Source organism: Eulemur rufifrons, chromosome 2 (assembly GCF_041146395.1).
Source record: "Eulemur rufifrons isolate Redbay chromosome 2, OSU_ERuf_1, whole genome shotgun sequence".
Taxonomy (NCBI): domain Eukaryota; kingdom Metazoa; phylum Chordata; class Mammalia; order Primates; family Lemuridae; genus Eulemur; species Eulemur rufifrons.
In genome coordinates this window covers 4,983,260-4,999,039 of record NC_090984.1, presented here as the reverse complement: position 1 = coordinate 4,999,039, position 15,780 = coordinate 4,983,260, and the positions used below count along the sequence as shown (strand labels likewise).

Below are 15,780 nucleotides of genomic sequence, written 5' to 3'. Positions count from 1 at the left end.
ATTTCCCTGATGATTAGGGATGTTGAGAATTTTTTCATATGTTTGTTAGCCATTCTTATATCTTCTTTTGAGAAATTTCTATTCATGTCATTTGCCCACTTTTTGGTAGGGTTGTTTGATTTTTTTCTTGCTGATTTTCCTGAGTTCTAAATAGATTCTTGTTATCAGTCCTTTATCTGATGTGTAGTATGCAAAACATTTTTCCCATTCTGTAGGTTGTCTGTTTATTCTTGTGACTGTTTCTTTGGCTGTGCAGAAGCTTTTTAATTTGATAAGGTCCCATTTATTTATTTTTGTTGTTGCTGTGATTGCCTTACAAGTCTTCTTCATAAATTTTTTGCCTAGGCCAATGTCTGTAAGAGTCTTTCCTACATTTTCTTCTAGAATTCTAATAGTTTCACACCTAAGGTTTAAGTCTGTTATTCACCGTGATTTGATTTTTGTGAGACGTGAAAGCTGTGGGTCCTGTTTCAGTCTTCTATATGTGGCTATCCAATTCTCCCAGCACCGTTTATTGAATAGGGATTCTTGTCCCCAGAGTATGTTCTTTCCTGCTTTGTCAAAGATTAGGTGTCTATATAAGGATGGTTTTATATTTGGATTTTCTGTTGTGTTCCACTGGTCTGTGTCCCTGCACTTGTGCCAGTACCAGGCTGTTTTAAGAACCACGGCCTTGTAGTATAGTTTGAAGCCTGGCAAATTAATACCTCCCATTTTGTTTTTATTCCTTAAAATTGCTTTTCCTATATGGGGTCTTCTCTGATTCCATACAAAGTGCATAATTATTTTCTCTATGTCTGTGAAGAATGATGTTGGTAGTTTAATAGGGATTGCACTGAATCTGTAGATCACTTTGGGTAGTATAGACATTTTAACAATGTTGATTCTTCTAATCCACGAGCATGGTATAGTTTTCCATCTATCTTCAAGTTCTGCTATTTCTTTTTTCAGTGTTTCATAGTTTTCCTTATAGAGGTCCTTTACCTCTTTAGTTAGGTATATACCTATTTTATTTTCTTTGTTGCTATTTTGAAGGGTATTGAGTCTTTAATTTGGTTTTCCGATTGACTTTCACTGGCATATATAAATGCCTCTGATTTGTGTATATTAATTTTGTAGCCTGAGACTTTGCTATATTCGTTAATCAATTCCAGGAGTCTCATGGTTGAATCCTGGGGGTTTTCCAGATATAGCATCATATCGTCAGCAAAAAGTGAGAGTTTGATCTCTTCTTTCCCTGTTTGGATTCCCTTGATTCTGCTCTCTTGCCTGATAGCTGTCGCAAGGACTTCCAATACTATGTTGAAAAGTAATGGGGACAGTGGGTAGCCTTGTCTGGTTCCAGTTCTAAGTGGGAGTGCTTTCAATTTTTCCCCATTCAGTATGATGTTGGCTGTGGGTTTGTCATATATGGCTTGTATCATTTTTAGGTAGGTTCCATCTATGCCTATTTTGTTAAGTGTTCTTATCATAAAAGGGTGTTGAATTTTGTCAAATGCTTTTTCTGCATCTATTGAGAGGATCATATGGTTCTTGTTTTTGCTTCTATTTATGTGTTGAATTACATTTATAGATTTACCTATGTTGAACTACCCCTGCATCTCTGGCATGAAGCCCACTTGGTCGTGGTGGATTATTTTTTTGATAAGCGTTGGATTCGATTTGCTAGCATTTTATTGAGAATTTTTGCATCTATATTCATGAGAGAAATTGGTCTGTAGTTCTCTATTTTTGTTGCATCCTTTCCTGGTTTTGGTATCAATGTTATATTGGCTTGGTAGAACGTGTTGGGGAAAATTCCATCCTTCTCAATATTGGAGAAGAGTTTATGTAGGATGGGCACCAGTTCTTCTTTGTATGGATGGTAAAATTCGGGTGTGAACCCATCTGGACCAGGGCTTTTCTTTTTGGGAACGTTTTTTATTGCTGTTTTGATTTCAGTTCTTGACATTGGTCTGTTCAGGTACTCTATTTCTTTTGGTTGAGCCTGGGAAGGCTATGTGTTTCTAAAAATTTGTCCATTTCCTCCGCATTCTCCAGTTTGTGTGCATAAAGATTTTTGTAGAATTCATAGATGATATTTTGTATCTTTGTGGCATCGGTTGTGATTTCTCCTTTCATGTTCCTAATGGAGGTTATTAGAGATTTTAGTTTTGTACTGTTGGTTAGTCTAGCCAGAGGTGTGTCTATTTTGTTTATCTTTTCAAAGAACCAACTTTTTGTTTTATTAATTTCCCTTATAGTTTCTTTGTTGTCCTTTTCATTTAATTCTAATTTGATCTTAGTAATTTCTCGCCTTCTGCTGGGTTTGGGGTCGTTCTGTTCTTCTTTCTCCAGCTCTTTGAGTCTATTCATTAGGTTGTCTATTTGCAAGTTTTCTGTCTTTTTGATATAGGCATTTATGGTTATGAATTTTCCTCTAAGGACTGCTTTAGCTGTGTCCCATAGATTTTGATAAGTTGTATCTCCATTGTCATTTAATTCAAAGAAACCTTTGATTTCCGTCTTGATGTCTTCCTTTATAGAATAATTGTTCAGGAGAAAGTTGTTTAGCTTCCGTGACTTTGAGTAGGAATGAGGATTTCTGTTTGGGTTCATTGTTACTTTTATTCCTCTGTGATCTGAGAAGATGCATGGCATAATTTCTATTTTTTTGAATTTTTTAAGACATGCTTTATGCCCTAGGATATGGTCAATCTTAGAGAATGTCCCGTGAGCTGATGAGAAGAATGTATATTCTGTGGACTTTGGGTAGAATGTCCTGTAGATGTCAGTCATGCCCATTTGTTCTAGCATTCTATTTAAGTCCATTATGTCTTTGTTTATTTTCTGTTTAGAGGATCTGTCCTGTACTGTCAGTGGGGTGTTAAAGTCTCCAGCTATTACAGTATTGTTATCTATCATTTGGTTCAGATCAAGTAGGGTTTGCTTTATGAATCTGGGTGCACCTAGGTTGGGTGCATAAATATTGAGTATAGTCATGTCTTCTTGTTGAATTGTGCCTTTAACCAGTATATAGTAACCACATTTGTCTTTTATTACTTTTGTTGGCTTGAAAGCTAAGTTACTGGAAATTAAGACTGCCACACCAGCTTTCTTTTGAAATATTGATTTCCATCCTTTTATTTTCAGTCTAAATGCATCTTTGCAGGTTAGGTGAGTTTCTTGAACACAGCAGATATTTGATTTGTGTTTTTTTATCCATTGGGCCAGTCTGTGTCTCTTGAGCGGGGAGTTCAAGCCATTCACATTTATTGAGAAAACTGAAAAGTGGGACAGTTTTCTGTTCAGCTTGTTGGGTAGAACTTCATTGCTATGTTTTCTCTCCTGAGCCATTGTGGTATCTGGGATTTGATCTTTAGCTCTTGAGTAGTTTTACATTCGTGGGTCTTTCTTGTGCTGATCCGTGTGTAACTCTCTTTGGAGTACTTCTTGGAGGGCTGGTCTTGTCTTGGTGAATTCCCTCAACCTTTGTTTATCTGAGAATGTCTTAATTTCTCCTTCGTATAGAAAACGTAGCTTAGCTGGGTACAAGATTCTAGGCTGGACATTATTCTGTTTCAGAAGAGTGAAAATGGGGCCCCAACCTCTTCTTGCTTGTAAGGTTTCAGTTGAGAAATCTGGTGTAATTCTGATGGGCTTTCCTTTGTATGTTACTTGTTTCTTTCTCCTTACAGCTCGAGGAAGGGACTCTTTAGTGGATATTTTGGTCAGCCTGATGACTACGTGGCGTGGTGTTTTCCTATTTGCTATGAAAATCCCAGGGGTCCTTTGAGCTTCTTGAATCTGTATGTCTAGAGTTTTAGCAAGGCCTGGAAAATTTTCCTCAATTATGTCTTCAAATAGCTTGTCCAACCCTTGCTTATTATCTTCTTCACCCTCAGGAATGCCAATAACTCTCAAGTTAGGTTTCTTCACATAATCTCACATTTCTTGAAGACTCTGATCATTTCTCTTATTTCTTTGATCTATCTCTGTGACTGACTTATTTAGTTGGAAAGAGTTATCTTCAATCTCTGAGATTCTTTCCTCTGTTTGATCTACCCTGCTCTTGAGACTTTCCACAGTGTTTTGTAGCTCTCTGAGTGAATTCTTCATTTCTAGGAGTTCAGTTTGGATTTTCTTCAATATTTCAATTTCTTTAGTGAATTTTTCCTCCAAATCCTGTATTTTTTTTTTTTTGTGTGGTTTCTTTGTGTTGGTTATCCATTGTTTCTTGTATATTATTCAGCTTGTTTATAAACCGCAATTGAAATTCTTCCTGTAACATGTTGGTATTTTGAGTCTGGTTTGTGTCAAATGGTTGAGAGCTGGTATTTCTCTTTGGGGGTGAAATTTCTGTTTGATTCTTTGTGCTCCCCGTGGTTTTTCGCTGGGCCCTTCCCATCTAGATATATCGTTGGATCTTTTCTTACAGATTTAGTCTGGTTAACAGCACTATTTGTACTCTGTTCTTAGGCTGTGAAGCAGTCTAGGTATGTCGCTTCCTTTGTCAAGAGGGGGAGACTGTTGTGTATTGTTTAGAGTTTTTTCTATTTCAGTTGGGGGGCTGCTTCTGGTGGGTCCAACCCTAGAGGATTGGAGTGATCAAAGACTGCTTTGGCGAGTTAGGACACTGTGTTGTGGTCTTTCAGTAGGCAGGCAGGGTCCACACTAGTAGCAGACCAAAATTCTGTTTGTTTGTTTGTTTGTTTCCCTTTGGTTCTTCATCTATAGGGGAGGTTTCTGTCTCTTTCCGCAGGAAAGATACTAGCTATGGGGAGTGGACAGTGCCCTCGCTGGCTCAGCGCCCAAGCTGCTGCAGCTCCCATGGGCAATAGTCTGCCTTGGCCCAATGTCCCCAGGGACCAGGCTCCACACTCTCACGTCTACAGAAGTACTCAGTGTTTACACAAGGGCGGGGCCCCTATAGAGGTCCACGGACCAGCGGAGGGAGCCACCCAGGGAGCCTTTTGGCACCCTATGGCTCCGCAGCGACTTTACTGTGGGCCCAAAGATGGCGATCAGATGCCCGTAGATCGCCGACGCTGGGGGTGACTGCTCACTTTCTGGTAGGTACCAGAGCCAGGGGCCTGGCAAGTTCCGAAGCCCACCATGGCTCCCCAGTTCTGCTGAACGGGGATTTCCTTTTTGCACCGGCTTAGCAGGGCTCTACACCTCTGATCCACTATGTGTCAGTTCTTGATGTGAGCTTCCTCATCATGTAAGGAGGACACAAAAATTAAAGAGGAAACAAACTTCCAGAAATCCTTTGCCTCTACTCAAAGGGAAATGATTAGCTAGAAGTTATTCTTCAGTTGAAGATTGCCTTGAGTTTTGTTACTACTTAAAATTAAATATTAAATTCTAACCCATTCATTCTCAAATGCTATTCCAAAAGGAAATGCCCCCTGTGCTATGTCATCTCAGTCATGCAAAGAAAGCAATATTAAATTTGATTGTAATTTTCTGGTACCTTTTTTGCCGCAATTTCAGGTCCTTTGGGCTCTTCCTCCCCTTGCTCTGATGTCACAAAGTCATGTTCTGCTGTCAATTCCACAGATTTAGTTAAAATGAGCTACTTACAACGAATCCATAAAAACTTTAGTCTTCATAAACACAGAAAATTAAAGAATTTTGACTTGTATAAATTGAGAGAGTATAAATGAAGCTTAATGGGTAGCAGAATGTTTACGTGCTTAAAAAATTCTCCTAACTATGTAAAATTTCAAGACACCACTCACGGAGGCACCGGATGTCACCAGCCACCTGGCACACAAGCGTCCCAAAGATCCACTCACAAAATGATCCAAGCGCCAGAAATGAACAAAGCCATGAGAAATACAACAAAATTTTAAGGTATAGCAAAACATAGGAAAGAACATGGGTACTGCTGTCTACTTCATAACAGTAACGCTAGTTTTTAAACCACATGCAGTGCACGTGTTTCTCAGTAAACATTGTTAAAATTACCCTAACTTTTTGTGCCTTTATAACATACACACCCTGTTCCTCATATCACTAATGCTTTCCTCTGCTATTCTGACAAATTTCCTTCCATCTTTTAAGACTCAGGCTGCTACGTGAAGTTCTCCTTCATTTTGCCTCCTTCCCCAGATAAACAGGCATCTCCTTCCTTAGGGCTGCCTCAGGATCTTATTGATGTCTCGACTCTAAATTCCGCACTTCAACTGTCAGTCATTTCTTTCCATGGCTGTACCCTCTGTTCCTGGAGCGTAGGGAATAACCCTCCAAAACATCTTTGGAACAACACTCTCTATCTACTTTGCTCCATAAACACTGGCATTGGGCTTAAGGGGCTAGAAAGGAAAATGGCTTTTCCAAAGGTCATGCCTGCCCTGAGACTTAAAGATGGAGGTGAAGCCCGAAGAAAAGCTGTAGAGGCCGGAGAGAAAGTGAGAGGCGGCCGGGAAGCAGCAGGAGCAAGAGAGAAGCCTGAAAGTGCATGTGCGTCTGACTAACATAGAGGGACTGGTGAAAAGGGCTTTCCCCCTTTGGATAATGCAACAGAGAAAGGCAGACGGGGACAAGGCTAACGGTGGACATGGGGGCAGTAGTCAGGTAATGAAAGCTGTGTATGATATTGTCAGCTACTTGGATGCTCATAATTCAAGGAAGGGTTCATCATTTTCTTTGCCCTGGAGAGACATCATTCTAAGTACTAGAGGGAGAAGGAATTCCGGAGGCATATGAAGAAATGGAAGAAGATGGAGTGCAAGGCAATATTGCCACACAAAGGCCACACAAAGGCAGGCCTGAAATAAACGAGTGTTCGCAGAGACATTTCAGATATAAAATACGACTGCCCTGTCTACCATGCATTTTAATTCAATACCCACATAAATAAATATGGGTTTCATATTTTCCATATTTTGGATTATAGAGTACAACATTGCAAATATTAAGGAAGATCAACAGAAGCTCCTGGGGATCCTCAAGATTTTATACTTTCATTAGTTCCCCTTCTTATCCACATGCAGAGAGGTTTAGTTAAATGTGGTGTGTTCAATGTGATCCAATATTTTAAGGCATGTACATTAAATCACGGATACACGTGTCACTAGGGATAGATTTCAAAAATACTACCTACTATGGAGCAAGTAAAAAAGCTGCTGAATGATGCATACAGTGTACACCACTTCTATAAAATTTTAGTACCTGGTAACAGGCTCAATATTATATTTATCACCATAGACATATGTACTAACATATCTTCAAAGGACATGGCCATGATAGCCAGCTAATTCAAGGTGCTACTTAATTCGGCACAATAGTGTTCAATACTACCAAAGGATCCTAAGGCCAAAAAGGTTCAGGATCACTGTTTCAAAGACTACATCTACCAAATAGTCACGAACAGATGATAAATTACTTTCCTGTTTTCAATGACCACGGAAACCTCTGCCCAAAGCCAACCCCACGAAACATAGTCTGCTAGTCAGAACTCAAGACTGCCTGGATATCATCAGTGTAATGACCATCAGATGACATAACTCAACTTAAAACATGACTCACCATGCTGGCATAGAGCCTTCCTCTAGGTAAAGGTGAGAATTGCAATAAGCATTGGAAACACTGGGAAAATCATGTCCTCTCCTAGCTCACCTCTGTCCATTCCCTAACCAACCCAGGGATGGCACACTGGGAACCTGACGGAGGCACAAAGAACCCTTGAGGCCAGAAGTTTGAAATTACAGTGAGCCATGGTCGGGCCACGGCACACCAACCTGGGAGACATAGTGAGACCTCGCCTCCACACAGCAACAGAAAAATTTACCTGATCCTAACGTCCACAGCTTCTTGTTGCGTGCAGCTGTTTTTGGTCTCGAAACTTTCACCGGGAAGGGACGCTCAGTGTCCTTTGAAACAAAGCGTATCATGTCTTCAATAGGCAACCCCTACAATACACTTCAGTACTGTTTCTCAAGGTTAATAAGTGGAGACTAGGCAAACTTTACATTACTAGGAGATAAAATCAACACTAGTCAGAAAGAATAGCCAATCCTAAAATGCTAATTCAAATTCTGTACCATAGTAGGACAGTGTCAAGTACCTGACAGACTCTGTGCTTCACTACAGGTCTAGTATACGTTAATGCCCACTAAGGACAGGTGACAAAATGACTTTCAAACCATTTACTGATTTCCTGCCTAATGTAAGTCACAACCCACTGGCGGATCCTCTCACCAAAGGCCCCATTCTGGGGGGTGCGATTCTCTTAAGGGCCACGGGCTGCATCAGCCCATCCTCTCCCTGAACCTAGACACTGAAGGGAATCAGAGACCACAGGGCAGGAGACACATCTGACCTAGGCTTTACTGACCGGCAATATGAAATGTAAACTTTGAAACTTTGGGAATGATGACTCATTAAATGTGAATCCAAAGAAAGGCCATGAGTTTGACATTCTTCACAATTTCAATCGCCTAGTGATCCGTGTCAGTTTTATGTTAGGTTCCTTTTCATGTACGGAGGGTATAAAAATTAAGGAATGAACACAATTTCAGAAATCCTTTGCGTCTAAAGACTACCTGTTATTTACCATTCAGTTTGAGAATGTTCTCAGTTTCATGACAACTTAAGAGATTTTTAAAATGAAATATTAAATTACAACGCACTGGTTCTACAATGCTTTTCCAAAGGGAAAAAATCCCCTCTGCTATTTCATGTTAGTCATACAAAGAAAACAATCTTAAACAAGTAACTTATATATAATTTTCTTATACCCATGTCACGTTAATTTCATTTCCTGACGACTCTTCCTCGTTTTCCTCTGATAGTGTGCCAAAGTCTTGTTTTCCTGTCAAATCCATACATTTAGTTAAAATGAGCTAAGAGTAATGCCATAAAAGCTATCATCTTCATAAAACTATACGGAAAATTAAAGATTTTTTGCTTTTATAAATTCAGAGATGGCAAATGAAGCATAAAGTGTAGCAGAAGGTTTACTTTTTTAAAAAACATACTCCTAATTATCTAAAACTTGAAGAAACCACTCCGGGGAGGCACTCAATGTCACCAGCTACCTGGCATACAAACATCTCAAACGTTCACTCAGAAATTCATCTGCCCAACAGAAATGAACACAACCATCAGACACAAAACACCATTGAACACTACAGTGAAACACATAAAGGAAAAGTGTATGGTATCGACTACTTCATAATCTTAACAGGACCTTTTGAGATACATACCGAGCATGTGCTTCTTACTTATGATTGGGAAAAACAAAATCACTCTTATTTTCTGTAGCTTTAGCAGCAGACACCCATTGCCTTATATCGGAGATGCTTTGCTCCAGTAGTCTGACAACTTTCTTTCATCTTTTAAGATCCAGGTTCCTGTGTGATGTCCTCCTTGATTCTGGCCCTTTCCCCACAGAAACAGGCATCTCCTTCCTTGGGGCTGCCTCAGGACCTTACTGATTTCTCTACTCTAACTTCCCCACTTCAACTGTCTGCCATTTCTTTCCATGCCTGTCCCCTCTGTTCCTGGAGTGTAGGGAATAACCCTCCAAAACATCGTTGGAACAACACTTTCTATCTACTTTGCTCCATAAACACTGGCATTGGGCTTAAGGGGCTAGAAAGGAAAATGGCTTTTCCAAAGGTCATGTCTGCCCTGAGACTTAAAGATGGAGGTGAAGCCGGAAGAAAAGCTGTAGAGGCCGGGGAGAAAGTGAGAGGCCGCCGCGAAGCAGCAGGAGCGAGAGAGAAGCCTGAAAGTGCATGTGCGTCTGTCTAATATAGAGGACTGGTGACAAGGCCTTTCCTCCTATCCACAGTGCCACAGGAAGAGGCAGACAGGGAGAGGGCTAACGATGGACATGTGGGCAGAAGTCAGATTATGAAAGCTTTATATCAAATTGGAAGGTAGTAGCATAGTAATAATTGAAGGAAACGGTCATCCTTTTGTTCCCATTGCAGAGACTTTACTGTAACTACTACAGGGAGAAGGAATTCCGGAGGCATATAAGGAAATGGAAGGAGATGAAGTAGAAGGCAATAATGCAAAACAAAGGCAAGGCAGGCCTGACACGAATGAATGACTGCTTGCAGAAAGATTTCCAATCTAAAATGTCAGTGCCTTGTATACTATGCATTGTAACTCAATACATCGGAAGATCATTCTGTGTTTTGTATTACATGTTTTTCATTTTAATGTACAATATTCTAAACATCAAGGGATACACAGCATTTAATGTAAAAGCTGTCAGCAATCTCCAATTAATTTTACTTGCACGTTGCCATCTCTTATCCACATACGGAATATTTCGTTAAATATGGTACACACAGGTGAGGCAGTATTAAAAGGAACTTAACTTAAACCAGGGATACTTGTATCAATACAGATAGATCTGAAAGACATTACATAATGTTGAGGGGAAAAAATGTAGAAAGACACATACAGTACACACTATTTATATAAAATTTTAGAACATGGAAAAAAGGTCTATACAATATTTACAACCAAACACTGATGTAGGACCATGTCATTAGAGTGCGTGGGAATGATACCTGGCTACTTTCCGGTGTTCCTTCATTCAACACAATGTCTTTTGATACTACAAAAGGACCCTAAGCACACACAGTTTCAGGATCACCATTTTAGAGACACAGTCTACCAAAGAGTCCTTAAGAAATGATTCATTTCTTTCCCCTTTTCATTATTCACAGATACCATCCCCCCTCACACACACAGACATAAAGTCAGACAACCGCAACCTATAAGTCCCTAAATATCACGAGTATAATGACAAGAAGGTAAAGTTACTAAAGGTAAATCATGCCTGACATGTTTGCAGAATGCTTTCCTCAAGGAAAAGATCAGAATTCCAATACACAATTTAAACACTAGAAAAATCACGCACTCTCCTCATTCACCTCCCTCAATTTCTGAACAAAGTCAGGGATTGCAAACTGGGAACTTCATGGACGCAGAAACACCTCTACCCCAGGAGTTTGAGGTTGCGAGGAGCCCTCATTGGGCCACTGCACATCAGCCTCGGTGAACCACAAGACCTTGGCTCTAAGTAACAACAACAAATATACATACCTGTTGTGGCTGGTTCCACCCCTATTCTTCCTCGACCCATTCTCCGACGACGAAGAACATTCCGAATGATGGCACACTTACTGGGCTTTGAAACAAAGTGTAACATACTTTCAACAGTCAACTCCTATAATATATTTAAATACGGCTTCCGGAGGTTACTATTAGGAAACTATGCAAGCTTTACAAAACTAGGAACTGAAATCAAGCCCAGTCAGAAAGAGAAGCCAAACGTTAAATCTTAATGGAAGTCACACACCACAACATCACAGCGATATGTACCGACACATATTGTGTCCTTCAGTCCAGGTGTCCTGTATTCTAACACCCACTAATGACAGCAGATGTAATAATTTCGGTACCATTTGATGATTTCCCACATGGAAATCAGTTGGACGTTTACTGGTGTACCCTAACACTGAAGGCTCCATTCTGCAAGGAACGATTCTCTTCATAGGCAGAGGCCCAGTGACCCCATCCTCTCCCTGAGTGTGGACAGTGAAGGGATTCAGACACCACACGGCAGAGGAAATATTTAATCGAGCCATTGCTGACTGGCAATATTAAAATGTATATTTTCAAATATTGGCCATGATTACTCTTGGATATGAATCCAACTCAATGGCCATCACTGTGAAATCATTGATAATTTGGGTTGCTTAGTACTATGTGTCACTTCTTGATGTGAGCTTCCTCATCATGTAAGGAGGACACAAAAATTAAAGAGGAAACAAACTTCCAGAAATCCTTTGCCTCTGCTCAAAGGGAAACGATTAGCTACAAGTTATTCTTCAGTTGAAGGATGTCTTGAGTTTTGTTACTACTTAAAATTAAGTATTAAATTCTAACCTATTCATTCTAAAATGCTATTCCAAAAGAAAATGCCCCCGTGCTATGTCATCTCAGTCATGCAAACAAAGCAATATTAAATTTGATTGTAATTTTCTGGTACCTTTATCGCCGCAATTTCAGGTCCTTTGGGCTCTTCCTCCCCTTGCTCTGATGTCACAAAGTCATGTTCTGCTGTCAATTCCACAGATTTAGTTAAAATGAGCTACTTAGAACAAATCCATAAAAACTTTAGTCTTCATAAACACAAAAAATTATAAAATTTTGACTTGTATAAATTGAGAGAGTATAAATGAAGCTTAATGGGTAGCAGAATGTTTACATGCTTAAAAAATTCTCATAATTCTGTAAAATTTCAAGACACCACTCACGGAGGCACCGGATGTCACCAGCCACCTGGCACACAAGCATCTCAAAGATACACTCACAAAATCATCCACGTGCCAGAAATGAACAAAGCCATGAGAAACACAACAAAATTGTAATGTATAGCAAAACATAGAAAGAACACTGGGTACTGCTGTCTACTTCATGACAGTAACCCTAGCTTTTTAACCACATGCAGCGCATGTGCTTCTCAGTAAACATTGCTAAAATTACCCTAACTTTTTGTGCCTTTACAATGTACACCCTGTTCCTCATATCGCTAATGCTTTCCTCTGCTATTCTGACAAATTTCCTTCCATCTTTTAACACTCAGGCTGCTACGTGAAGTTCTCCTTCATTTTGCCTCCTTCCCCAGATACACAGGCATCTCCTTCCTTAGGGGTGCCTTACAGCTTTACTGATTTCTCTACTCTAACTTTCACCTGATCTGTAAGTGATATCTTTCCATGGCTGTCCCTTCTATTCCCGGACTGTAGAAAACAGCCCTCCAAAACATCTTTGCAAAGAGAATCTCTACCTATTTCCCTCAATATTAATTGGCACTGGGCTTAAAGGGATATAAAGGAAAATGGCTTTTCAAGATCAGGCCAGACCAGAGACTTAAGGAGTGAGGTGAGCCTGAGTAGAAGGTGTAGTAGAGGAAGGGAGAAAGGGAGAGCAGGCCTGGAAGCAGTGGGAGCGAGAGAGAAGCCTGAAACTGCATGTGCATCTGTCTAAAGCAGAGGGACCGGTCAAAAGGCCTTTCCTCCTATCCACTGTGCCACAGGAAAAGGCAGACAGGGAGAGGGCTAACGATGGACATGTGGGCAGAAGTCAGATTATGAAAGCTTTATATCAAATTGGAAGGTACTAGGATAGTAATAATTCAAGGAGAGGTTCATCCTTTGGTTTTCATTGGAGAGACATGTCTATAGCTACTACAGGGAGAAGGAACTCCAGAGGCATCTAAGGAAATGGAAAGAGAGGAAGTAGAAGGCAGTAATGCAAAACAAAGGCAAGGCAGGCCTGACACCAACGAGTGTTTGCAGAAATATTTCCAATATAAAATGTCGGTGCCCTGTATGCTATGCATTGTAACTGAATACATCGAGAGATAATTCTGTGTTTTGTACTCCATGTTTTCCATTTTAATGTACAATATTCTAAACATCAAAGGATACACAGCACTTAATGTCAAAGCTCTCAGCAATCCCCAATTAATTTTACTTCCATGTGTGTCTGCTTTTACCCACATCCAGAGTATTTGGTTCAAGATGGTAAATTCATGTGAGGGAGTATTATAAGGAACTTAAAATAAACTGAACCAGGGATTCTTGTGTCAATACAGATAGATCTTAAATACAGTACATAATGTTGAGGGAAAAAAATTGCAGAAAGACACATACAGTATACACTATTTACATAAAATTTAAGGACATGGAAACAAGGTCTATATAATATTTGCAACCACACACTTAGGTAGGAACCATATCTCGAGAGGGCATGGGTATGATACCTGGCTACTTCCAGGTGTTGCTTCATTCTACACAATGTCTTTTGATACTACAAAAGGACCCTAAGCAAACACAGTTTCAGGATCACCGTTTGAAAGATGCAGTCTACCAAAGAGTCATTAAGAAATGATTCCTTTCTCTTCTGTTTTCATTATTCACAGATACCTTCCCCCCTCACACAGACAGACATTCTGTCGGACAACTGCAACCTATAACTCCCTAAATATCATGAGTATAAGAACAATAAGGTAAAGTTACTAAAGGTAAATCATGCCTGACATGTTAGCAGAATGCTTTCCTCAAGGAAAAGATCAGGATTCCAATAAGCAATTGAAACACCAGAAAAATCATGCACTCTCCTCATTCACCTCGCTCAATTCCCGAACACAGTCAGGGATTGCAAACTGGGAACTTCATGGACGCAGAAACACCTCTACCCCAGGAGTTTGAGGTTGCAGGGAGCCCTCATTGGGCCACTGCACGTCAGTCTCGGTGAACCACAAGACCTGGTCTCTAGGTAACAACAACAAACATACATACCTGCTCTGGCTGGTTCCACCCCTATTCTTCCTCGACCCATTCTCCGACGAAGAACATTCCGAATGATGGCACGCTTACTGGGCTTTGAAAGAAAGTGTAACATACTTTCAATAGTCCACTTCTGTAATGCATTTAAACACTGCTTCCAGAGGTTACTATTAGGAAACCATGCAAAGTTACAAAACTAGGAGCTGAAATCAACCACCATCAGAAAGAAAAGCCAAACATTAAATCTTAATGCAAATCACACACCGCAACACAACAGCATTATACTGACACAGACCTTCTCCTTTAGTCCAGGTCTACCATATTTTAACACCCACTAATGACAGTGGACATAATAATTTCGGTACGATTTGATGATTTCCTGTATGGAAATCAGCTGGACGTTTACTGGTGTACCCTAACATTGAAGGCTCCATTCTGCGAGGTATGATTCTCTTCATAGGCACAGGCCCAGTGACCCCATCCTCTCCCTGAGTGTGGACACTGAAGGGACTCAGACACCACATGGCAGAGGAAATATTTAATCGAGCCATTGGTGACTGGCAATATGAAAATATATATTTTCAAATATTGGCCATGATTCCTCTTTGATATGAGTCCAAATCAATGGCCATGACTGTAAAATCGTTCATAATTTTGGTTGCTTAGTGCTATGTGTCAGTTCTTCATATTAGCTTCCGCATTCTGTAAGGAGATTATAAAAATTAAAGAAGACACAAACTTCCAGAAATCCTTTGCCTCTACTCAAAGGGAAATGATTAGCTAGAAGTTACTCTTCAGCTCAAGAATGTTTTGAGTTTTTTTACTACTTAAAAGGTATTTAAAATTAAATATTAAATCATAGCCCATTCATTCTAAAATGCTAGTGCAAAAGGAAAAGCCCCCTGTGCTATGTCATCTCAGTCATGCAAAGAAAACAATATTAAATTTGATTGTAATTTTCTGGTACCTTTATCGCCAAAATTTCAGGTCCTTTGGGCTCTTTCTCTTCTTGCTCTGATGTCACAAAGTCATATTCTTCTGTCAATTCCACAGATTTAGTTAAAATGAGCTACTTAGAACAAATCCACAAAAACTTTATTCTTCATAAAAACAGAAAATTAAAGATTTTTGACTTGTATAAATTGAGAGAGTGTAAATGAAGCTTAATGGGTAGCAGAATGTTTACGTGCTTAAAAAATTCTCCTAACTATGTAAAACTTCAAGACACCACTCACCGGAGCCACCTGGCACACAAGCATCTCACAGATCCATTCAGAAATTCATGCATGCACCAGAAATGAACAAAGCCATGAGAAACAACAAAATTGTAAGGTATAGCAAAACATAGAAAGGAACACTGGGTACTGCTGTCTACTTCATACCAGTAAGGCTAGCTTTTTAACCACATGCAGAGCATGTGCTTCTCAGTAAACATTGCTACAATTACCCTTACTGTTAGACCCTTTACAGC

General features: G+C 39.9%; 1 pseudogene; it reads right to left on the bottom strand.

The window, feature by feature from the left end:
- LOC138399495 (cytochrome P450 4F2-like) overlaps window positions 1-15,780 on the bottom strand; it is an 859,494-nt pseudogene that overhangs the window by 455,949 nt on the left and 387,765 nt on the right.